The sequence below is a fragment of the Asparagus officinalis genome, chromosome 8 (genome assembly GCF_001876935.1).
Source record: "Asparagus officinalis chromosome 8, Aspof.V1, whole genome shotgun sequence".
NCBI classification, from domain to species: domain Eukaryota; kingdom Viridiplantae; phylum Streptophyta; class Magnoliopsida; order Asparagales; family Asparagaceae; genus Asparagus; species Asparagus officinalis.
Window position 1 is genome coordinate 95,323,310 of NC_033801.1, and position 23,983 is coordinate 95,347,292.

Below are 23,983 nucleotides of genomic sequence, written 5' to 3' on the forward strand. Positions count from 1 at the left end.
TTAGCCAGAACCACATCAGTTCGCCAGTCGACTGATCGGTCGCCTAGGAAACTGACAGAAAACAAAATCAGCCCGTCAGTCGACTGATCAGTCGAGTGATAGCTAGAAAAATATAGCCCGTCGGTCGACTGATCAGTCGACCGAACCGACACAGAACCTGTTGTGCAAGTTTCGATTATTGCAATAAAATTTATCTAAAATCATCATCATAAATCCCAAGCATAAAGATACTGATTTTAACATATATGTACTAAACTGAAATGAAAGATCTGCATGTAAACATTTATCAAAACCTTAAACTTATAAAAACATGTTTGGTACGTTTTGAAATCAAAAAGTCTTGAATTAACTCTTGTCAAACGTTTTCAGATCTAGATCTCTTTAATAAAACGTTGATGATCTTTTTATAAACTGAAAAGCTCAATATTTCGCATCAGATACTATAAAGATTTATTCTTTGTACTAAAAATACGTTTTAGGCTCAATAAAAACTCATTAAAACTCAATAAATTCGTGTAAAACAAAAGGGACAGAGTTGGACGAGATGTTACTCGCCTCTGGGGTGTTGCAACACACCTAGATCTGCGAGAGGATGATTCCCCTTTGCTGCAACGATCGGAACCCGCTGAAAGTCCTTTGAAACGCCCCAAAATCGCCAAGAACGAACGTAGGGTTTGAGAGAGGAGAGAGGGGGCTAGGGTTTCTCAGATCTGATGGTGAGAGGGGGGTGTTTTCGGGTAGGGGAGATCATATATGAACACCCAGACCCGACCCAAAACCCGAACCAATCAAAACAGACCCGAAACCTGGAAAAACTAGAAAACCGCTCGTTAGTCGACTGATCGGTCGATTGATCTCGTCAGTCGACTGATCGGTCGACTGATATGGCAGTTTTCCTGTTTCGTGCATGTTTTGCTCATTTGCAAAACCAACGCACAAAACTCTATATACATACACTCATATCATCTCAAATAACTTGCTATCATGCACATCAATGACCTCAAGCTATTTATCACAATAATTCACATATATATACATAACAAAAAAAATACGGGGTTTTACATTCTTCCCCCCCTTAAAAGAATTTCGTCATCGAAATTCGGAAATTATATCTAAACAAATAATAATACTAGAAAAACACGCCGACGGTCTAATTCAACCCTCATGCTTACACATCTCATAAAATTAAACATTAGATAAGCATATTGTGATATTTATACTTAACGATCCAAAATGATAATATTCCCGCTCAACCCCTAATCTAACGAAAATAGTACGTCGGGTGAAAAATCCAAACAAGGAACCCCTCATATATATACCATATGTTCTGAGTACTTAGGAGTTAAGTGTTAATATCATCATTTCAGTGTTAAATATAAACATCACCATACAAGTAACCATAAGTCATAAACAAGTCATACAAACATTTCATTTATCTGCTCCAACATGTGTGGGTGGTCGCGACATATATCCTCCTCGCGCTCCCAAGAAATTTCCTCAACTCCTTTCCGGTTTCTCTGAACTTTCACCAATGTAAACATCTTATTTCTAAATTTCTTGTCTTCTCTTAGCAAGTATACAAACTGGGACTTCCTTAGTAGTCAAATTATCCTGAAGTTAAAACTCCGGTGCATTCAACACTCGCTGCTGCTCTTCATCATGTAATTGCTTCTTGAGCATTGAAATATGAAATACATTGAGTACGCTAGACACCGATGCTGGAAAGTCTAGTCTATTGCTTCTTGAGCATTGAAATATGAAATACATTGAGTACGCTAGACACCGATGCTGGAAAGTCTAGTCTATATGAAACAGTTCTAGTATGCTCCAAAATCCGAGTACGCTAGACACCGATGCTGGAAAGTCTAGTCTATATGAAACAGTTCTAGTATGCTCCAAAATCCGGAACGATCCAATATAACTAGATGCAAACCCTTTCCGCCTTCTATATCGTTGCACGCCTTTCCTAGGCGATACTTTCGGCCTAACTAACTCTCAAATTTTTGAAACTTTAAGGTTCTTCGTCTCTTGTCTGTATAGCTCTTTTGTCGACTCTGATCGCCTAGAATCTATTCTCTGATCAATGCTTCATTGAAAATCAATAATACATGTCTGTAACATGTTCTCCAACACTTGGTTCACTCTCTCTATCTGACCGTTTGTCTGAGGGTGGAATACACTGCTGTAAGATAATCTGCCGCCAAATGAACCCTGGACCTCGATCCGATACCATCGAATCTGAAACTCCATAAAGTCGAATTATCTCCCGAATAAATATCCTTGCGTGAGTCTCAGCTGTATAGTTAGTCTTTACTGGAACAAAATGTGCCGACTTCATTAGTCTATCCACTATCACCCCCACAGAATCATTTTCTTTCTTTGACTTTGGCAATCCTATAATGAATTCCATAGAAATATTTGCCCACTTCCGCTCCGGAATGGGTAAAGGTTGTAGGGTTCCTACTGATTTCTAATGTTCTGTCTTCACTTGTTGGCAGGTAAAACCTTTAGCTACATACTATGAAATCTTCCTTCGCATGTCGTTCCACTAAAATGTTTCTTTCCGATCCTTGTACATTTTAGTTGTCCCTGGATGCACTGTGTACCGAGTACGTTACACCTCGTCAAATAAGTTCCTTTCCAGTTGTGCATTAGCTGGTACCACTAATCGGCTCTTCTTTCGAAGTCTTTCATCTGTTCCATCGATCAAGTCAGCCTTTGGTTCTTTGAAAATTTCCCCTTTTGAGTTTGACCATAAGAGTCTTAACTGAGCTCTGACTACTCTGTCACTCTAAAATGGTTGTACTGACATAGCTCCTAAACCTCCCAACAATCTCTGTCCTAAAATCAAACTAGCTAATGATGTAAAAATCTCAATACATAGATAATCTCAATGCTGCAAATACAATATTTATGCTCCTTGTTCAATGTGTATGCCACAACATTCGTTTTTTCCCGGATAGTACTGAATTTCATATTCTTAATCCTTCTTAAACTTAACCCATCTCCGCTGCCTCTGATTGAGTTTTCTTCTAAGAGGGAAGGTACTTCAAACTCTAATGATTGATGAATAGCTCAAATTACACTCCATGTAGAGATAATGTTTTCCATGTCTTCCGTGCGAAGACCTCTACTGCCAAATTCCGATTCATGGGTGGGATAATTCTGTTCATGAGATCTCAACTGTAGTGAAAATGTAAGCCAAAACTTCTCTGAGTCTGCATCGAAACACATCCTAGACTCTACAACAATACCTTCATGTAGATGACGAATGTCTTATCACTTCTCGGGGTAATCAAAACTGACGCTATAGTCACCTGAACCTTTAAAGTCTTAAAGGTTTCCTGGCACTCCATGCTCCAAATGAACTGTACACCCTTCTTGTAAGGCATGTAAGTGACTTCAAAATCTTGGAGAAGTCCTGAACAAACTTCCGGTAGTAACCGGCTAATCCTAAAAAGCTATGAATTTCTATCACCGTCTTCGGTAGTTCTCGATCAAATATTATTGTAGCTTTAGCCGGATCCACTGCTACGTTCTCTCTGCTGATGACGTGCCCAAGAAATCTAACTTCTGAAAGCCAAAATTTACACTTGCTGTACTTGGCATATAACTGATGTTCCTGAAGAGTCCGCAAAGCTAACCGGAGGTGCTGCTCGTGTTCGGCCTCCGATCTCGAAAAGATGAGAATATCATTGATAAAAACAATCACAAACTGGTCCAGATAGGGATAGAAAAACCCGGTTCATCAAATCCTTTATTATCACGGGTGAATTGGTCAAACCAAATGGCATGACCAGAAACTCGAAAGATACATCTCGAGTAAGAAAAGCGGTTGGGTGAATTGGTCAAACCAAATGGCATGACCAGAAACTCGAAAGATACATCTCGAGTAAGAAAAGCGGTTGGGAAAATCCATCTTTCAAATTCGCATGACCAGAAACTCGAAAGATACATCTCGAGTAAGAAAAGCGGTTGGGAAAATCCATCTTTCAAATTCGCAACCACAAAAACCCAATACGAAGATAAATATTCGAGAAATGTTGCGCGAAGCGCAGCTGATCGAACATGTCATAAATCCTATCAAATCTGGATAGTGACCTTGTTCAACTATCTATAATCAATACACAATCTCATACTGCCGTCCTTCTTCTTCACAAAGAGGACCGGCGCTCCCCACAGAGAAAAACTCCGACGAATGAAACCCTGAGCTAACAACTCGTCCAACTGGGTCTGAAGCTCCCTCATCTCAGCTGATGCCATGCGATAGGGTGCGAGGGATATCGGGGCTGTGCCCGGCTGCAACTCAATGTAAATCTCAACCTCTCACATACGAGGTAACCTAGGTTTGTCCTGAAAGACATCCTGATACCCTGAGACAACTCTAGTCTTCAAAAAAAATCAATTCTCTGATCCCATCACATCACCTCCTCGATGTACGCCAGAAATGACTCCGTAAAACGGTTGCCCTCAAAGGTTGCTACAATCAACTCGGACCCATCGGACGCTCACAAATTGACTTTCTTCGTAAAGCAGTCAATACTAACATGGTAGGAAGCCAACCAATCCATACCAAAGATGACATCAAACTCGTACACATGAAATACTATCAAATCTATGACAAACTCCGACTCATCTAGACCAATAATACACCTCCTACAAACGCTCTCCAGAAGCGATACCTCACCTAAGGGGATGGAAAACTGATAATGAAATATCTAGAGGCTGAGCTACGATTTGGAGTCTAGTCATAAAAGCATACGGAATGAAAGAACACGAAGCTCCCGAATCGAAAAAATACGGGCGAAAAAAGGATTCATGAGGAACGTACCCTCCATAACTGTTCCGCTAGCTCCATGATCATGCGGAACTACTGCACATACTCTGCCGGTGGCTAAAGACTGCTCTGCTGCTGGTGCTGGAGAATATGGGACAATCTGCCCCTGGGGAACCTTCTGAACTGCTAGAACCTGCCCCTCAGTCTTCTGCTGCTGCTGATTCGGACCATTTCCCTTCTGAGCTCTCGTTGGTGCACTGCAGCACTCTAATGCCTTGTGTCCGACCTTCCGACAGTTAAAACAAGTTCCCCGGAACTTGCGCTGCTGACGTGCTCTCTGATCCTGTTGGGATCCCTTCTTATGAGGGCCCTGCTGCTGCTGTTGAGGTCCAGACAAGGATCTCTTGTTCTTACCCTTGTCTCTGGTGTGCCCTCTCTTAGCAATCCCTTCCTTGTCCTTCTGAAACTTAGTCCTCCCATTTTCTCGAGAAATGACGATTTCAGCTACTGGTGGTGGTGGTGTAATATGATTCGCCACAAGCTTCTCGATTGCTGCTATCCTAGCGACTAGGGAAGCCATAAGATCTATCAGGTACTGGGGAGTGTTTGTGGGAAAATTTGCAGTGAAAGAAATAAAAGAAAATTGATTTGTATTCCTTTAATCTCAGTTACAATTGGATTTCCGATTACAAAAGAGAAGAGAATGAATTTGATTCTCCCCTTTGTTTAATTCTGGGTTCTTCACGGTAGCGATGAGATGCCTCCCTCGAATGCTCGCGTCGAGTTTGCTTCTCGTTGACGATCCGACGTCTTGTTTCACTGGAACGTGGTCTTCTCCTCACGATTTGACGTTGTGGAGAACTCTGAACGAGTTTGAAACTCTATGAAAGAGTTGATTTAACCGAAAGTCGGTTATAAGCCAAGGATGAAGAAGATCTTGTTGCCGATCTCAAAAGCTCCAACCGATCCAACTCCTCGATCTGATTATAAAAAATCCGATCTCCAAAAATCCCCCCTTAACTCTGTTGAGTTTGTTGTTATTTATAGGGGATTAAGGGGTGTAACCACCTCCTTAATTCGCTCCTAAGTGGGGCTAATGGGATGTAACCGCCCCTTAAATCACTCCTGAGTGGAGTTGTGATCCCCTCAAATCGTGGGAAACGGTTTTGAAACCGTTCAGCTCGAGTCAAACGCAGGCCCGCGTTCTGGTATGAATTCTGTGTCCAAACGCAATGCCTAAAAGCTTGAACGCAGCATCTGGAAGCTCGGACGCAGCGTTGTGAAGTTGCGTTGTGCAGCGATTTGGAGCTGCGTTCTACGGCTGATTGGAGCTGCGTTTGAGCGACTGTTTGAACTGCGTCTGACAACGATTGGAGTTGCGTCTGGCAGCAATTTGAGCTGCGTTTGGCAGCGATTTGGAACTGCGTTGGGCAGCGTCGGGCGGCGAATAGAGCTGCGTTGGGCAGCGATATTGAGCTGCGTTGTGCAGGCGTCTGATAGCGGATTGGAGCTGCGTCTGGCAGCGGATTGGAGCTGCGTTCAGCTGCTGATTTGAGTTGCGTTCAGCGGTTGATTTGAGCTGCGTTCAGCGGTTGAAGCTGCGTTCAGCTGTTGATTTGAGCGAAGTTTTGCAAAGATTATCATTTTGTAATCTTTACTTTAGCTCTTTGATATGCAAGAGTCGTCAGATTGTAACTCTCGATGTTGGTTATGAAGGCTGTTTGATTAGAGCTTCCATCAGTTGTCGTGAAGGTCGTCAGATTGTAACCTTCAGTGATCTACGTGAAAGTCTTCAAATTGTAGCCTTCTGGAAGTCGTCAGATTGTAACTTTCATCATCGGTGTTTAATGGGGATCAGCTATCTATTGTGATTTTTAGACAGCCTACAGAACCCCCTCCAAAGTTTTAGGCATGGTTCGAAAAGAAAGGTAAACCTCTTGCTTTTGTATGTTTCGAATCAAACCTAACAGAAGTTCCTTATAATACTTGGTGGATTGATTCTGGTTCTACCACTCATGTTTCAAATACGATGCAGGGATTCCTTACGACCCAAACCATAAATCCAAATAAAAATTTTGACAGCCTACAATTATAATCAAGAAGAAGGAATTTATTATGATGAAACTTATGCACCAGTTGCACGATTAGAATCAATTAGGATTTTACTTGCATTTGCATGTTTTATGAATTTTAAATTATTTCAAATGGATGTTAAAAGTGCTTTTTTAAATGGTTTTATAAATGAAGAAGTTTTTGTAGAACAACCTCCAGGTTTTGAACATGAAAGTTTTCCAAATCATGTTTTTAAACTTAAGAAAGCATTATATGGTCTTAAACAAGCACCTCGTGCATGGTATGATAGATTAAAGAAATTTCTTTTAACTTCAGGTTTTGATATTGGAAAAGTTGATTCAACATTGTTTATTAAGAAAATAAATAAAGATATTTTACTAATTCAAATATATGTAGATGATATTATTTTTGGTTCTACTAACAATAATCTTTGTCAAGAATTTGCTAAGAATATGCAGGATGAATTTGAAATGAGTCACATGGGTGAACTAAATTTCTTTCTTGGACTTCAAATTAAACAATTGAAAGAAGGAATTTTCATCAATCAAAGCAAGTACGCAAAAGATTTACTTAAAAGATTCGGATTGGAAAATTCAACAAGCAAACCAACACCTATGAGCACTACAACATCTCTTGACAAAGATGAAAATGGTAAGAATGTTGATCAAAAGCTCTATCGAGGTATGATTGGATCACTTCTTTACATTACTGCTAGTAGACCTGATATTATGTTTAGTGTATGTTTATGTGCAAGATTTCAATCAAATCCTAAAGTTTCACATCTTAAAGCAGTAAAAAGAATATTTAGATATATTAAAGATACTACAAATTATGGTTTATTTTATCCAAAACATAGTTCTTTTGATTTAATATCATATAGTGATGCTGATTTTGCCGGATGTAAATCTGATAGAAAAAGTACAAGTGGAACATGTCATTTCTTAGGACATTCACTTGTATCTTGGTTTAGTAAGAAACAAAATTCAGTATCATTATCAACAACTGAAGCTGAATATATTGCTGCAAGTCTTGCATGTGCACAAATATTATGGATGAAACAAACTTTAACTGATTATGGCATAAATTGTCCCATATCATCTATTATGTGTGATAATTCTAGTGCAATTAATTTATCTAAAAATCCTATTCAACACTCACGTACAAAACACATTGATATTAGACATCATTTTTTACGTGATCATGTTCTTAAAGGTGACATATCATTAGAGTTTATACCTACAGATAAACAAATTGCAGATATATTAACAAAACCACTAAAAGAAGAAGTTTATGTTAAATTAAGAAGGGAATTAGGTATATGTTCAATTGAAGATTTAAATTAATTTTTAAAACAAAAATACATAAATTTAAACCTTAAGTAGTCGATTAATCTAACTTATAGTCGACTACATGCACAATTCTTACAAACTATTTTTCTGAAAAATCAGATTATAGTCGACTACTTACCTTTATAGTCGACTACTCAATGTAAAATCTTAAAAATACTCTCTGTTGATTACAGTGTAGTCGACTAATTCACATATTGGTCGACTACTCAGAGTTAAAAACTAAAACTTAACCTTCTATCTTTTACAGTATAGTCGACTATTTTGACTATTAGTCGACTACTAATTCTGAACCTTTAGTTTATTAAAAAAAGTGGATTTTTTATGTTTTAAACCCAATATCCAATAACCCTACCCGTTTTACTTTAGTAAAAATCATCTAAACCATTCATTTTTAACTGCACCAATCCTAACCATTCATCTAAAATTTAATCTTGACCCTACATTCTATTTACCATCTAATCTAAACCTTACATTATTAAAAGATAAATTAAAAAGCAAAAATAACCCACTAACTCTACCCAAAACCGAAAACCCATCTTCCCCATCTTCTTCTCTTCAGTTTCACCGATTCCAGGTTAGGGCTTTTCTTGTTTCTAAAATTTCCTCATCAATTTCTTTATTTGTCTTTCAATCTTGTCAAGCTATCAGGCTCATTAGTCGACTAATCCAGGCTATAGTCGGCTATTCTAGGGTTTCTACTGTTTGGGGTATACTTCTAAACTTGATCTTTCATTCTCTTGTTATTTATCTAGTTCATCATGTTTAGATCTAAGAAAGCTAAGCAAACTCACAGTTCTCTCAATGATGAAATCATTGTTTATTTAAGAAGTCCTGAATTATTGGAAGAATTTAACAGACTTTCAACTTTAGAAATTCTTACAGGACGATTTGTGAAGTTCGATGATTTCATCCCATGGAACTTTAGTTCTTATTTTGAAAATGTGGGCTTGCTTGAGTTATTTTCTGCTGAAAATAAGAAACCATCATACCCATTTCTTGTGCAACTGTTCTATACCAATATAGAACGTGTGGGTACAATTGGTGGTTCTGAAAAAATTAAAACCCTTGTTAAAGGAATGGAGATTGAATTAACTACTAAAACAATTGGTAAAATATTCAACATTCCTTATCAAGGAGTTTCTCTTAGCTCTGTTAGGATGAATGATTCAGACTTGCTATCCAATCACATATTTCTTCCAGGACATGGAAAACCTTTGAACAATTCAAACAAACTTCGTCCATTTCCTAGGTTCATTGCTCGTATCCTAGCCTATAACTTATTTCCAAAAACTGGAAGTTTTCATTTCATTTCCCTAGAATTAGCAAAAGCTATATATGCTATTATGGGAAATATTCAAGTTAATTGGGCTGAGGTTTATTTTGATAATTTTCTGACCATTCCTAGAGGATTTCTTCCTTATGGTGCATTCCTGACTAAGATCTTTGATAAATTCCATGTTGATCTCAAATCTGAAAAATCTGTTGTCCGTTCAATTGAATTTTTTGATTCAAATGCCCTAACTAGGATGAAATTGACAAATTTTGAAATCCAAGATCACAATCCTCAAAATGAACCTGTTCAAAATGAACCTGAACTTCAACAAGAAGATATTCCACAAACCTCAACTCAAGCTGGAGCCTCTTCAAGTCAACCTCCACCATTTCCTACTGAACCTTCATGTTTTTCAGACGTGCAATACAATACTTTGAGTGCACGTATCCTAGAACTGGAAACAGGTCAACGAGCTATATATGCACAAAACAGATATATCATCAGCAATCAAGAAGACCTAATCAAAAAGTTTGAAGACTTGGACTCAAAGCTTAATTCATATTTTCAAGGCCAACAACCTCCTCCAGCACCTTAGAATTTGTTTCTGTTTTTTGGTCAAAACAATTATGTTCTTATGTTTAAAACTATGTGGTTGTTATTATGTTTAAAACTATGTGGTTATGTTGCTTTTATGTCAAGTTTGCTACAATATAACTGTGTGTTAAGCCTGCTATTATGAAAAGTTTGCTATTATATGTGTTAAGTTTGCTACTATTTTGTTCGTTAATATAACTGCTATATATTTTAAACAGATAATGGTGATGAACATTATGGAACTTGTGGTCTTTATGGCAAGTCTTTGCCTACCAATATGGATGGGTGAAGTTATGGACTATGTTCATAACCTTGATGATTTGTTTGAAGTGTTAACTCATGTTGACGAAATTATGTTATGTTTAGGTTCTTCTTCTTTTTGTTGATAACAAAGGGGGAGAAATAGTTAAGTTTTATATTTTTTATTATGAATGTTAAAAACTTTGCATATATGCAGGGGGAGTAAGTATTACATGTTTTAAAATTTAATATGATGCATAAATTATTTGTTATCATCAAAAAGGGGGAGAATGTTGAATATCATTTCTCCATGATAATGTTTTGATGATAACAATTTATATTTTGTGTGCACTAACTTTCATATGCAGATTTCAATATCAGAATATGTACAAGTGCAAGTGAATATCAAGGCATTTTGAAGTGAAGAAAATGAAGAACAAAAGATAATGTATTTGAATTTTTCTTTGCTTAGAATATTTGTACAAGCCTTGATCACACACACGCACACACACACATTTTTAGAATACACTAACACAGGCTTAGTGTGTTGGTTAACTATAGAAATCCCCTATGTTAACCATTAGAATAATAGTTAAAACTTAATTATAAAAACTCATTATTTCTGAATTTTTGATCTTAATAGTCGACTAATTAGGATAGTAGTCGATTACTCATGTATATAACTCAAATACAAGTTTCTGTCTTTTTACAGTATAGTCGACTAATAGAGATTATAGCAGTGGCTGAAGACTGCTCTGCCGCTGGTGCTGGAGAATATGGGACAATCTGCCCCTGGGGAACCTCCTGAACTGCTAGAACCTGCCCCTCAGTCTTCTGCTGCTGCTGATTCGGACCATTTCCCTTCTGAGCTCTCGTTGGTGCACTGCAGCACTCTAATGCCTTGTGTCCGACCTTCCGACAGTTAAAACAAGTTCCCCGGAACTTGCGCTGCTGACGTGCTCTCTGATCCTGTTGGGATCCCTTCTTATGAGGGCCCTGCTGCTGCTGTTGAGGTCCAGACAAGGATCTCTTGTTCTTACCCTTGTCTCTGGTGTGCCCTCTCTTAGCAATCCCTTCCTTGTCCTTCTGAAACTTAGTCCTCCCATTTTCTCGAGAAATGACGATTTCAGCTACTGGTGGTGGTGGTGTAATATGATTCGCCACAAGCTTCTCGATTGCTGCTATCCTAGCGACTAGGGAAGCCATAAGATCTATCAGGTACTGGGGAGTGTTTGTGGGAAAATTTGCAGTGAAAGAAATAAAAGAAAATTGATTTGTATTCCTTTAATCTCAGTTACAATTGGATTTCCGATTACAAAAGAGAAGAGATCTCAGTTACAATTGGATTTTCGATTACAAAAGAGAAGAGAATGATCGGGATTCTCCCCTTTATTTAATTCTGGGTTCTTCTTGGTAGCGATGAGATGCCTCCCTCGATTGTTTGCGTCGAGTTTGCTTCTCGCGTCTTGTTTCACTGGAACGTGGTCTTCTCCTCACGATTTGACGTTTGGGAGAACTCTGAACGAGTTGAAACTTTATGAAAGAGTTGATTTTAACGAAATCGGTTATAAGCAAGGATGAAGAAGATCTTGTTGCCGATCTCAAAGCTCAACCGATCCAACTCCTCGATCTGATTATAAACAATTCCGATCTCTGATCTGATTATCAAAAATCCGATCCTTAACTCTGTTGAGTTTGTTGTTATTTATAGGGGATTAAGGGGTGTAACCACCTCCTTAATTCGCTCCTAAGTGGGGCTAATGGGATGTAACCGCCCCTTAAATCACTCCTGAGTGGAGTTGTGATCCCCTCAGATCGTGAGAAATGGTTTTGGAACCGTTCAGCTCGTGTTTGAACGAGTCAAACGCAGGCCCGCATTCTGGCATGAATTATGTGTCCAAACGCAGTGTCTAGAAACTTGAACGCAGTGACTGGAAGCTGCGTTTGCAGCAGATGAAAGCTGCGTTTGGCAGCGGCATTGAGCTGCGAAACGGTTTTGAAACCGTTCAACTCGTGTTTGAACGAGTCAAACGCAGATCCTGCATTCTGGCAGTGTCTGGAAGCTTGAACGCAGTGATTGGAAGCTGCGTTTGCAGCGGATGAAAGCTGCGTTTGGCAGTGGCATTGAGCTGCGTCGGGCAGCGATGTTGAGCTGCGTCGGGCAGCGAATAGAGCTGCGTCCAGTGGCGATTTAAGCTGCGTTTGCAACTTTTGGAGCTGCATTTGAGCTGCGTTCGTGGCTATGAACGCGGCGCATCTTGATGCTGGTACACGGGGAGGACTTCCACGTCTTGGTTTGAAGAGACCATTGATTTGTAGTCTCTTTCTGTCGAAGCGTTGCAAAGATCATTGTCTTGTAATCTTCGTCTTGGCTCCTTGAGAATATGAGAGTTGTCAGATTGTAACTCCCGATGTTGATTGTGAAGGCTGTTGAAGTAGAGCTTCCATCAGTTGTCGTGAAGGTCGTCAGATTGTAACCTTCAGTGATCTACGTGAAAGTCTTCAAATTGTAGCCTTCTGGAAGTCGTCAGATTGTAACTTTCATCATCGGTGTTTAATGGGGATCAGCTATCTATTGTGATTTTTAGACAGCCTACAGGGAGCCTGCTGCGGCTCAGGTGGTGACTGATGTCGCTCGTGTGGAGTTTGTTGTGGTTCAGCCTGTCCAGATCTCCGAGTACGTGGCACACCATATTCTGACATCTCAGCATATAACAAAAAGAGATCATGAGTCAAAATGGATATATATACATTCATAACGTATCACCATACGATTTTCACAACATACAGTATTCACATAAATACTTTAAACAAAAATAGTTATCATAAAAAAATTCTCAAATTTCACAACATACAGTATTCACATAAATACTTTAAACAAAAATAGTTATCATAAAAAAATTCTCAAATTTTTGAGATATACGCATATATCGTCCAGTTATCATAAAAAAATTCTCAAATTTTTGAGATATACGCATATATCGTCCTCACTCATACTAGGAAATCCTTAGCGGACTCAATACATGAATCCTAGGAAACTTTATCCTATCTCCACGAGTCGACACAAGATGATCCTAAGGATATTGGAACTAGAGCTCTGATACCAACTATAACGCCCCTGGGTTCACACAAGGCTGCAGTCCGAGGTAAAACCAGAAATGTCAAACCTGCCATGCACCACACCGTGCAATAACATGTTTCACTATCATAATTACTATCTCTCTAGTAGAGTCAACAACAGGTGTAGGTACAAGCAAGTAAAAGCTAATACAAAAGATAAATGATGAAATGATAGAAATCAAAACAATACTTCATCATCCAATAAACGGAAATACAAAGGTCCATGTCTGAGTTAAACAAATCTGGAGATCTCAACAAGTATCAAATATACAATGTCTGATAATATGAAATAAGGCACATAGCCTTTACAACACTAGAATAAATACTCTCAAGTCTAAACAATACATCTACGGTGGAGCACCAAAATAAAATGTAACTAAACTAGACAGCTGATCACTATAGTGCATCGCCATCAACCTGCGACTCTCCGGCTCCTGGCTCATTACCTGAAAGGGGGAGGGACAACGAGCGTCAAAGCGCTAGCGAGCAACATCACAACCAACCCCAAGGGATAGGGCTCGTTGTATATGAAAATACAGTTAATACATAATAATTTAATATCATCGATCCTAGCAAATGAAGGGTTTTAGTATTTAGGAAACTACAACACGAGCATAGGTACGTCGAGCGAAATAATCCAAACAAGAAAACCCTCATGTATATACCTTGTATCTCAAATTGTAAATCCCTAAATACCAAACCCGGAATCTAATACAGGAACAAATACATTAAAAGAATACAAAAAAACCATCTCTACTTCCAAACATAGTGTCATGTCAAACTCACATGAGTGTCATGTACGAAAACGATTAAGTGTCCAACACATAGACTATATAGATTAAATGTCCAACACATGGACTGCATGAAGTAAACGTCCAACACATGGACTGAAAGTAACGAGTGTCCAACGCATGGACTGAATATAATCAATGTCCAACTCATGGACTAAATATAATTAATGTCCAACGCATTGACTGAATATAACCAATGTCCAACGCATGGACTAAATATAACCAATGTCCAACACGAGGACTGAAAGGTAATGCATGTCCAACACGAGGACTAAATATAAATTATGCAAAGTGTAAGTGTCGAATATATATATATACACAAAAGATACAAATAGACTCATGTCACACGTGCCTCAGTGTGCGGATTAGTACTTGTGTCAAAAGTCAACTCACATGTACAGATAATTCACTAACATTGTAAACTAGTGTCAGATAATCGAGGCGACCCCGAAAAGCAGCTCAAACAGATCAAAAATTTGTAAAACACTTCATCAGTCGACTTATGTGTCGACTTATGCCATCAGTCGACTCTTGTGTCGAAGGATGCCATCAGTCGACTGATACCATCAGTCGACTGAGCAGATCAACCAGAACCACATCAGTTCGCCAGTCGACTGATCGGTCAACTGGGGAACTGACAGAAAACAAAATCAGCCCGTCAGTCGACTGATCAGTCGACTGATCAGTTGACTGATAGCTGGAAAAATCCGGCCCGTCGGTTGACTGATTAGTCGACCGAACCTACACAGAACCTGTTGAGCAGGTTTCGATTATTACAATAAAATTTATCTAAAATCATCATCATAAATCCCAAGCATAAAGATACTGATTTTAACATATATGTACTAAACTGAAATGAAAGATCTGCATGTAAACATTTATCAAAAACCTTAACCATATAAAAACATGTTTGATACGTTTTGAAATCAAAAAGTCTTGAATTAACTCTTGTCAAACGTTTTCGGATCTAGATCTCTTTAATAAAACGTTGATGCTCTTTTTATAAACTGAAAAGCTCAATATTTTGCATCATATACTATAAAGATTTATTCTTTGTACTAAAAATACGTTTTAGGCTCAATAAAAACTCATTAAAACTCAATAAATTCGTGTAAAACAAAAGAGACAGAGTTGGGTGAGATGTTACTCGCCTCTGGGGTATTGCAACACTCCTGGATCTGCGAGAGGATGATTCCCCTTTGCTGCAACGATCGAAACCCGCTGAAAGTCCTTTGAAACGCCCTAAAATCGCCAAGAACGAACCTAGGGTTTGAGAGAGGAGAGAGGGGGCTAGGGTTTCTCAGATCTGCTGGTGAGAGGGGGGTGTTTTCGGGTAAGGGAGATCATATATGAACACCCAGACCCGACCCAAAACCCGAACGAATTAAAACAGACCCGAAACCTGGAAAAACTAGAAAACAGCTCGTCAGTCGACTGATCGGTCGACTAATCTCGTTAGTCGACTGTTCGGTCGACTGATCCTGCAGTTTTCCTGTTTCGTGCATGTTTTGCTCATTTGCAAAACCAACGCACAAAACTCTATATACATACACTCATATCATCTCAAATAACTTGTTATCATGCACATCTATGACCTCAAGCTATTTATCATAATAATTCACATATATATACATAACAAAAAAAAATACGGGGATTTACAAAGACCATGCCAATCGTCACACCGATCTCTAGACCAAGAGATCAACCCTCTCAAACCTAAGAGAACCTTCCTTGAATCAATGTACAATTCCAATCCTATAAGCCTTGATGTGGATGTGAACATGTAACAATAGCTTATCAATCTTTTTAACACTCTGAATATTGCCTAAATAAGCTCTAAGAATGATAGAAATAAAGGCAATATAAGAAAATCTCTTTTATAGATAAACAGATAAAAAAACTAAAAGTTTAGAGAGTTAATTTGCACAATATGTGAATCTTACAAGTGCAAAACTTGGTGCTTGAGTTAATTTGCACAATATGTGAATCTTACAAGTGCAAAACTTGGTGCTTGTTTTCTGATGTTTAAACCTATTTATAGCCTCTGAAATGACATAATTTTAAACCTAATTAACGTCTACAAAACAGCTATAAACAGTCACTTATTCAAAACCTGAAATCTGAAAAAACTACATCTGTAGTCAACTACAAGTCATAGTAGTCGACTACATTGAGTCTAAACAGACTCTGTGAAGTCAGAAAATTACTTAGTAGTCGACTACAAGGCATAGTAGTCGACTACACTGTAAACTCACAGATTCTGAATATTTTTTAGTATTTTGCCTGTAACTTTCTCATCCGACATCGGAATGAGGTGATTTAAGATTTGTTGGAAAGCTCTTGAAGAGACCTACAACTTTGGTCTTTTGAGTTTTTCTAGATTCGAACTGTTAATGGATATAAATAAAATATTTTAAGACTCACTCAATATCTATAAACTCTAATGATTAACATAGGGGATTTCTATTGTTAACCAACACACTAAGCATGTGTTAGTGTGTACTAACACTATGTATGTGCATGTGTGTGAGTGATCAAGGCTTGTACAAATTTCTAAGTAAAGAAAATGTAAAATTATATTTTGACAATAAAGTATATCTTCTTCTTTGCTTCATTTTGCCTTGAACTCATCTATGTCTTGAGTATCTCTTTGAATATAATTGTTGATATAGCTCTGATACTGCAAAACAAATGTTAGCATATAATACACACAACATATAATATTTGTTATTATCAAAACAAACTAATCTTGGGGTCAAGATTCCTAACATTCTCCCCCTTTTTGATGATGACAAATATATGTTATTAAGATATAAAAATTTTAATCTCCTTGCATGAAATCATTAAATAAAATCTTTTACTCTCTCTGCATCAAAGCATTAGTAAAAAATTTAAAATTTTATATATAACTCCCTCTTTGTCATTAGCCAAAAGAAATAAACATAATTCTAGTTAAAATTTTCTTTTCCCGGGTACCTTAATAAAAATATTAAGCACTTTGGTACCCTTTTATATTATATCATTAGGATTAACCCTTAGGAATCCAAATCCACTTGGAATTTGGTTTCCATTTATTAAAATAAGTGTAATTCTTTGAATTGCAAACTTCATACATATAAGATGAAATATAATCATTCCTATCATGAATATTCAAATTCTTAGGAATCCATATATACTTATTTTGTTTAGCATGAATATTCTTATTATTATTCTTCAAAACATAATCATTTTTTGTAAAATACTTAGGAACAAATCCAATGCCAAAATGATTGTTTGAAAATTTTTGAAATGAGAGCAAATTATTCAAATTCTCTTTACTTTTATTGAATTTACTAACATTCAAAATTATATCATCATATTTTAATTTAATAGAAAAAATATCTTTATCTAAAACATTAATGCGAATTTTTAAATTATTACATTCTGATTTTAGATAAACATTCTCATTAGTCAAAATATGATTTTCTTTGAGCAATGATTTATTTTCCTCTTTCAATTCAATTACTTGAGAATTAGAAATAGTAGAATAATTAAAATCAGAAATTTTTTCTAGTAATATTTTATTTTCACCTTTAAGAAAATTATGTGAAGCTTTTAATCTCAAAAATATTTCATATAATTCATTAAAAGCATCTAAAAGCTCTTCATTGTCACTTACTTCATCTTGTGCCATAAAACACACATGAGCGTTTTCATTTTCTTCGATTTCTTCATCCGAAAACGAATCATCACTATCATCCTATGTAGCCGCCAAAGCCTTCCATTTCTTGTTGAATTTTGTAGACTTTGACTTTGATTTTAGAAGGGGACAATCATTCTTCATATGTCCTGGCTTATTGCAACCATAACAAATGAAATTATTGTTAGTATCTTTAACATTACTTGTACCTTCATAAGTTACCTCGAGTGTGTGCCAAATATTATATGCGGATGTGGCTGTTGACACCCTATTGAACTCATTCTTGTCAAGAGCACAAAATAAGGCGTTCATTGCTTTAGAATTCAAGTTTGCATTGTTCCTTTGAGATGTATGTTAGACCCTAGAGGGGGGTGATTAGGGTTTATGCTAATCTAATCTGATTTAAATGCTAATTAAAACTTATTAACAAATTATTCTAGCAAGTATGATATACAACAAGATATATGCAATTATAAGTGATATGAACAAAGAGATATATATCCTAGCAAAGAGGTATATGGTGAAATATATGCAAGGATATATAAACGAGATATATATCCTAGCAAAGAGGTATATGGTGAAATATATGCAAGGATATATAAACTAACACAAGGGTGAAATAATCTATATGGTGAAATATATGCAAGGATATATAAACTAACACAAGGGTGAAATAATCATAAATAAGATAGTGTGCAATATAAACAATGAGCAATTGACAAAGGCGATATAATGATAAACACAAAAAATAAGTGCGCCAATACAATCACAAACAAACAATATGTTCACGAGGTTCGGTCCCCACGACCTACATCCCCGCTCCTCACCTCGAGGAGATCTCCACTATCACAACCGGGTTTTTTATGTTTACCCGAACAACGTTTACACCTCACAATACGGTTTTCTAGTTTACCGAAAACTCTACAACTAACACACTCTTGTAATCCCACTCTACACCCTCTCAAGTGTTGAACTAGATGTGTCTCCCTCAAGTGCTCGGATACAACCTCTTCCTAGGTTCGTCAACCGACGCCACTCCTCTTGGGACGGTCCCCGACTCTCGCCACACACTTCTCTCGGTGTACAAGTGTATTACAAAGTGATCCTCACAATAAGCACAATTACAATAAATGAGTGTTCTCTAATATGGATGAGAACACAATGAAAGCTCACACTCAATTGTTACAACTCTCACCAATCCAAATATACAATATATGCAAATACAATAAGCTCAAATGGGTGTGTGTAAACAATGAGTGAAATCAAATCAACTAAACTCAATATAAAACTAGCATTAATAAAATGATAATCAAATAAATAGATGTAAAGGTAGAAATAGAGTTTAGAAAACTTCTCAATAGATCAAGAGGTAGAGGGAGAATAGTTGGATGCCCAAACATAGAAAACTTCTCAATAGATCAAGAGGTAGAGGGAGAATAGTTGGATGCCCAAACACCAATAGATGATCTTCTCAAGCTCTTGTGAAATTGATTTGGTAGAGGGAGAATAGTTGGATGCCCAAACACCAATAGATGATCTTCTCAAGCTCTTGTGAAATTGATTTTACAAACTCAAACTTCCAAATGCTTAAAAGCTTCTTAAACAAACCTAAACCAAACTTAAACCCTTGTTTAAAACTCTTTAAACTTGTTTTAAAAACACAAAACAAGATGACCAAAAAGCCCAAGAGAAAACAGCTCAGAAACTAGCCGTTGGACTGATCTGACAGTTCGGCGGTCAATCGCGAGCAACAAAACAGCAAAACTACAGCTCAGAACAACAGACGATCGTCCGCGGCGGTCGACCGCGAAACTCTCTGGATGAGCCACGGTCGACCGCGAGCCATAAAAAATCATACTGAGTTTCTGAACTCTCGACGGTGTCGATCGCGAACTGATACATGCTAAAATACAGGTTTTGAAAGTTGATTTTTTAATTTTAAAACCCTGTTTAAAAATATCAAATAAATTCCAAAAAATATAAAACTTTGGAAAATGATTGTAGACATGATAATACACATGCTACAAAAAGTGGTTTTCAAAAAGGACCTCCCAAATGAAAAATATCATCATTTTACAAAATAGTTTAAAACATAAAAATGTGAATATATGAGTTTTGACATTTTAGCTTAACCATGTTTTGAAACAATACAAAATGATTTTATAGACTTGAAGAAAGATGTAAACTATTGTTATGAAGTCTATAAATAATGAATATAGTATTTTCACAAATACAATAGAATATGAAACATATAAGTATGTATATGAATATATTTTTGTTTCATATCTATGAAATTAAACCAAACCAACTTATCCACATAAAAACAAACATGTATGAATATAAATATTTATTTATATGCTTGTAAAAACTTTTGTTTGTGGATAAACCAATATCCAAAATGTGTACATATATATATAACTATATATATACATAGAAACCAATAAAATGTGTGTGTATATGATATTGAGCTTAAAGTATTTAACACACATAATATAAACTCCTAAACTAAAATACCCAAGCTTGTGATCTTCAACGAAGCTCTATCTTGGTACACTTGCGGATGAAGCTTGAACTTGAATTTTTAATTTTGAATTGCGTAGACTTCACTCTACAATTCCGCCAACCTTCATTGGATATGATCGTGAATGCACAATTCCATCCATCCTCTAACTTGTTGTTTGTCTACAATAAATAGAAATACACAAACACTAGACAAATAACTTTAGTAGTAAATTATTTGTTAAACATCATCAAAACAATAAGGCCAACAATGTAGTCCATTCCGTGAAAGGAGTGGTTGGCTTCTCATATTTTGTTTCCACAATGTTTCAAAGTTCATAGCCAATTGATTGGAGATAGATTTTTATCTGACACTTCCAATAGTTGTAATTTAGTCCATCAAACATTGGTGGATGATTTGTAGAATGTTCTTTTTTGAATTGTGATGTATTTGTTGATGCCATCTTTCACCTTGCTCTGATACTAAATGTATGGTCTTGTTTTTGCTTATGTATACTAAGTGTAAGATCGTGACCCTTAAGAATAGAGTGCTCTCTTATAAAAATCTGCGGAAGCTTTACACTTAAACACTAGAGGGTGAGTTTGCAAAGTAGATTATAAATTGCAAAGAAAGAATGTCAATCTCAGAAAATGTACATCACAGACACAAGTATATATACTGGTTCCACCTCCCCGGTGTACATCCAGTCCCCAAGCAAATCTCATTTGAGAGTTTCCACTATGATTTTGAAACCTTGCAAAATCAAAAGCAAACCTGACCAATTTGCAAGATCATGCAAATTGCAACCCAATTGACAAGATAATGCCAATCGTCATACCGATCTCTAGACCAAGAGAGCAACCCTCTCAAACCTGAGAGAACCTTCCTTGAATCAATGTACAATTCCAATCCTATAAGTCTTGATGTGGATGTGAACGTGTAACAATAGCTTATCAATCTTTTTAACACTCTGAATATTGCCTAAACAAGCTCTAAGAATGATAGGAATAAATGTAATATCAGAAACTCTCTTTTATAGAAAAACAGATCAAAAAACTGAAAGTTTAGAGAGTTAATTTGCACAATATGTGAATCTTACAAGTGCAAAACTTGGTGATTGTTTTCTGATGTTTAAACCTATTTATAGCCTCTGAAATGACATAATTTTAAACCTAATTAATGTCCACAAAACGACTATAAATAGTCAGTTATTCAAAACCTGAAATCTGAAAAAACTGCATTTGTAGTCGATTACAAATCATAGTAGTCGACTACACTGAGTCTAAATAGACTCTGTGAAGTCAGAAAATTGTTTAGTAGTCGACTGTAAGGCATAGTAGTCGACTATACTGTAAACTCACAGATTCTGAATTTTTTTTTAGTATTTTGGCTGTAACTTTCTCATCCGACATCGGAATGAGGTGATTTAAGATTTGTTGGAAAGCTCTTGAAGAGACCTATAACTATGGTCTTTGAGTTTTTCCAGATTTGAACTGTTAATGGATATAAATAAAATATTTCAAGACTCACTCAATATCTATAAACTCTAATGATTAACATATGGGATTTCTATTGTTAACCAACACACTAAGCATGTGTTAGTGTGTTCTAACACTATGTGTGTGCATGTGTGTGAGTGATCAAAGCTTGTACAAATTTCTAAGTAAAAAAAATATAAAATTACATTTTGACAATAAAGTATATCTTCTTCTTTGCTTTATTTTGCCTTGAACTCATCTATGTCTTGAGTATCTCTTCGAATATAATTGTTGATATAGCTCTGATACTACAAAACAAATGTTAGCACATAATACACACAACATATAATATTTGTTATCATCAAAACAAACTAATCTTGGGGTCAAGATTCCTAACAAAATTGAATGACAATATTAGATAATATAAATATGAGTATAATAACAACTAAAAGTTAATGTGAATATGAGTCAAACCACAACTAAAAATTTAATAGACGTATTACACGTAATTCATATACAAAATTCATTTATGAATTGAATGATCACTCATCTTTTAAAGACTTCAAGATACTAATAAATAGAGATATTATAATGTGTTTATAACTCACACATAGTAGATCACGTGATCACAGTCTAGGTTGAAGAAAACAATGTCAATATTTTATTTGAGAGAAATCATTGAGTTGATGACCAATTCCATAAAACACTTTGTTCTCTTTCATTATTTTTACTCTATTTTTAACAATTTAAATAATCATAATATTCAATCACGTGCATTGCACGTGCATCTCAACTAGTATTTAAAAACGAGCATAAAAAAATAAAAGATTAATAGTATTAAGTTTATCTATTACTGTATTTAAAGAAAGCTTTCGTTCTACTTTTTGGTGCTATACTTTTTGTGTCACAATTTTAAGAAATCCCAACAAAGTTCCTTACAATTTAAGGGATTGTGCGGTTGATAGGCCTTCCACACCTACATTTGTAAATAGGTTGAACTTAGAGGGTAGTTTTGGAGTTGAAACACCTACATTTGTAAATAGGTTGAACTTAGAGGGTAGTTTTGGAGTTGAAAACATCATAGAAAAGGATAAAACTAATATTTGGAGTTGAAAACATCATAGAAAAGGATAAAACTAATATTTGAGAAGGGTTAGTTTTCTTCAACTAATTTTTCACTTGATCTTTAACAAAATCTAATTTGGCCTTATTCTATCATATTAGATTTCTCTCTTCTATTTTTCCTTCCATATTTATGAAAAAACTGGTATTATAATGCAAAGTTGTGTTTAAAATAGATATTATTGTTCTTGCTTTTAGTCATATTGTATAAAATTATGCATAGCATGCATATGTCAATTCCTTTCTTATCATTATAAAGAGAAATAAAATTAACCGTTGATTGTAAAATTACACTTTTATTTATATTTTCACTGAAAAGATTTAGAACTAAGTCAGAGGATCTTTCTACATACTAACATTAACAATTTGATACCCCATTTACGAGAAAATATTCATTTAGAAATAAGTGTAATAAATTGTATTGATTTATACTCTTTTGTACATTGAAAAATCAAAATCTAAAAATTACACTATTATATGTTTGTTTAAACATGTATATAATCTCCAAATTAGGCTAAACTAAATTATTAATTTTAACTAAATCTAAAAAGTATATCATATGCATTGCACGTGTGCAATTTACCTAGTAAACGTGAAACAAGGGAGGTGGGTGAAGTGGTTATGGACAGAGAAATAATAGGATAGGAATTGAAAAGAAAAGGACAAATGCACCCTTTTTATTTTCAGCCCAAAATTTTAATTTTTTATCCATTTAATAATTATAAAAATTCTTATTTTCGGATCACCAAAGCATAACTCTTAAAGTAATTGAAAACTTCTGAAGGGACAAATAAAGAAAACCCCAAAAAAAATGGCGTCCCATAACTTCCATGTTGCTATCGCCACGGTTTTTTAGTTAAAATATATACTAATTTCTCAAAATTCAAAAAAGTCCAAGAAGTTCAGAAATATCCTCAAAACTTCCACAAATTAAACTTCATTTGAGAGACAAATATGGAAAATGCAAAAATCAAACCATGTTTCAAA